Raw genomic sequence first — 2894 nt, 5'->3', positions numbered from 1 at the left:
TGGAATTAGAGAGTCCAGGGATCTAAACTTTGATTTTGACCCTTACCTGTGTTACTTTAGGCAAATCACAATATCTTAAGACCTCAGGCAAAAAAGGGAGAAGAACTAGATCATTTCTTAGCTCTCCTTGAATTGAAAAATCACATCACTTTATAGTTTGCTGAGTCATAGTTTCCTTATATACAAAAATAAAGATTATGATATCTATACAATCTTTTTGTAGAATTGTGAAAAGCTAAAATGGCATATGCAGGAAGAATGTAAGCTGTCAATATTGTCTTCCTCACTGTCACTGTGATGATAAGCATTGATAATTGATCATGATTATATCAATGATTATTGAATGTTATCATTTCAAAGAATTGGGAGGTCCTTCAATCTGTGTTAGAGACTTTTAAAAATATTAATTAAATTAGGAAAGGTTATTCTAACACTCCTACGTGCTTTTCTAAATTGTACCATTGGCTTATCATATCCAACTTAGCTGATATGTTATCATCTTGTGGAAAGAATGAGAGAGAATGATGGCCTTTGCTGAGCTGATTCTGTAAAGCAGGACCTGAAAGTTCAGGGCTTGCATGTTAAGCAAGTCCTGGCCATCACTTTCGGGCCTCTTGGACCGCCTTGTTCTTCAGACTATAGATCAAGGGATTCATCAAGGGGATGATGATGCCATAAAATCCAGAGGCTATTTGATCATTCTCCTGGGACTTACTAGATGAAGGCTGTAAATATATGTAAGAAAGAGTCCCATAGTAAATGGTGACAGCTGTCAGGTGGGAGGCACAAGTGGAGAAGGCCTTGTGTCTCCCTGCAACAGAGCTCACCCTCAAGATGGCAGCCAGGATCTAAATGTAGGAGAACACAACCATCACAGTGCTTATCAAGTTGAAGCCTACACAGACAATTAATAACCTGACACTGATATCAATACTTGAATAGGAAAGGGCCACAATCGAGGGCACATGGCAGAAAAAATGATTGATGATGTTGGAATTACAGAAGAATAGAGAAAAGGTAAAACCTGTATGGACAGAGGCATTCAGGGATCCTATAAATAAGACACAGCAACAAGCTGGATGCAAACCTTCTGATACATGACCACTGGGTAGTGTAGGGGGTTACAAATAGTCACATAACGGTCTATGGCCAAGGCTGCAAGAAGGTAACAATCAGCTGTAGCAAATGTAATATAAACCAATAATTGGATCAGCTATCCCAAGAATAAGATAGATTTGTGGGACACTAGGAAGTTTTTAAAAATTAATTAGTTATTTTTTATTTAAAGCTTTTTATTTACAAAGCATATGCATGGGTAATTTTTCAACAGTGATCCTTGCAAAACCTTTTGTTCCAAATTTTCTCCTCCTTCCCTCCACCCACTCCCCTCGATGGCACATAGTCCAATACGTTAAATATGTTAAAATATATGTTAAATCCAATAGATGTATACATATTTATACAGTTATCTTGTTGCATAAGAAAAAGAAGATCAAGAAGGAAGAAAATAAACTACAAAAGAAAACAAAATGCAAGCAAACAACAGAGAGAATGAGAATGCTATGTTGTGTTCCACACTCGTGGTTCTCTCTCTGGTGTAGATGGCTCTCTTCATCACTGAGCAAATGGAACTGGTTTGAATCATCTCGTTGTTGAAGAGAGTCATGTCCATCAGAATTGATCATCTTATTGTTGCCATGTATAATCATTTCCCTCAGCATCAGTTCATGTAAGTCTCTCCAAGCCTCTCTGAAATCATCTGACACCAGGAAGTTTTGCAACATGTTGGGAGGGATGGCAGAAATATAACAGAAGTCCACAAAGCCAAGTGTTGAAGAAAAAAGTACATGGGAGTGCGAGGGTGGGAGTCGGTTTTGACGATCAGAATCATACCAAGGTTGCCCACTACAGAAGGGACATAGACAAACAGAAACACAAGGAACAGGACATGCTCTAGGTCTTGTCGGATCGTAAAGCCCAGCAGGATGAATTTAGTCATTCTGCTGCTGTTTTCCTGGGTCATGACTATGACAGATATCACCTACAGAAGAGATATACACAGAAAAGTGTCACAAAAAGTGGTGGTGAGCTTGTCATGAGTCACAACTAGGAATGAATGAGCAGTGAGTTTCTATCCTGATTTTTTGATGTTTCATATTCTAAACTTTGTTTTACCAGGCTAGTTTATATAACACGGTTTAATTCCCCCAGATATTATGTTATGGGTTTGGATTAAGCACTACCTCCTGGGCACTGAGCTCTACTCCTGTAGTCTGACCTGGTAGATTTTTATATTGGTAAATACTGAAACACAATGATGATCTTAATAATAATAATAATAACAATAATAATAATTTTCTTATCAATCTGAACTTCCATTCCCTGATAGTAGAAAATAATTTATATAATAAAATGAATGGAATGTTTTTTTTTTTTTTAAACTATCTTATGTTGGGCCAATCACATAATTAGCTAGAGTTAGGAAACAGCAGAATTCTGATTCTGGAAGAAAAGACAACATGGAAAGGTCAGAAGTTGACAATATAGAGAGCATCTGGTCCAAATATCTCATCTTACTAGAGATTGAAGGATCCCAGACCGGAAGAGGTACCTTGCTCCCTGTCCCCTAATGAGTTTTATATAGAGGTAGCAGTAGAAGCCAGGTACTGGAGTCTTCTAGCCAATCCTCTTTCCCTAAACTCTAATGCCTGCTGTCATACACAGATGGTCAAAAGAGAGAGCCACATTTTCATTTAGCAGAAGCTTCTATAAGCAGTGATTTTTTAGCACCATTTTTGAGAATAAAATGCTTTACTTCTTTCCTTTTAGAATTAATTTGGTCCTTCCTCTGAAGGCCAGCAAGTGGCTCAGGAATGCAGAAGGGTTATTGACTC

At 37.8% G+C, this 2894-nt stretch overlaps 1 pseudogene; it reads right to left on the bottom strand.

The window, feature by feature from the left end:
- Window positions 1–599: 599 nt before the first annotated feature.
- Window positions 600–2023, bottom strand: LOC141547539 (putative olfactory receptor 5AK3; annotated as a pseudogene).
- Between the last annotated feature and the right edge of the window lie 871 nt (window positions 2024–2894).

This window comes from Sminthopsis crassicaudata, chromosome 6 (assembly GCF_048593235.1).
Source record: "Sminthopsis crassicaudata isolate SCR6 chromosome 6, ASM4859323v1, whole genome shotgun sequence".
Classification (NCBI taxonomy): Eukaryota; Metazoa; Chordata; class Mammalia; order Dasyuromorphia; family Dasyuridae; genus Sminthopsis; species Sminthopsis crassicaudata.
Note: the sequence above shows the minus strand (reverse complement) of the source record. Positions and strands in the feature narration are given on the sequence as shown.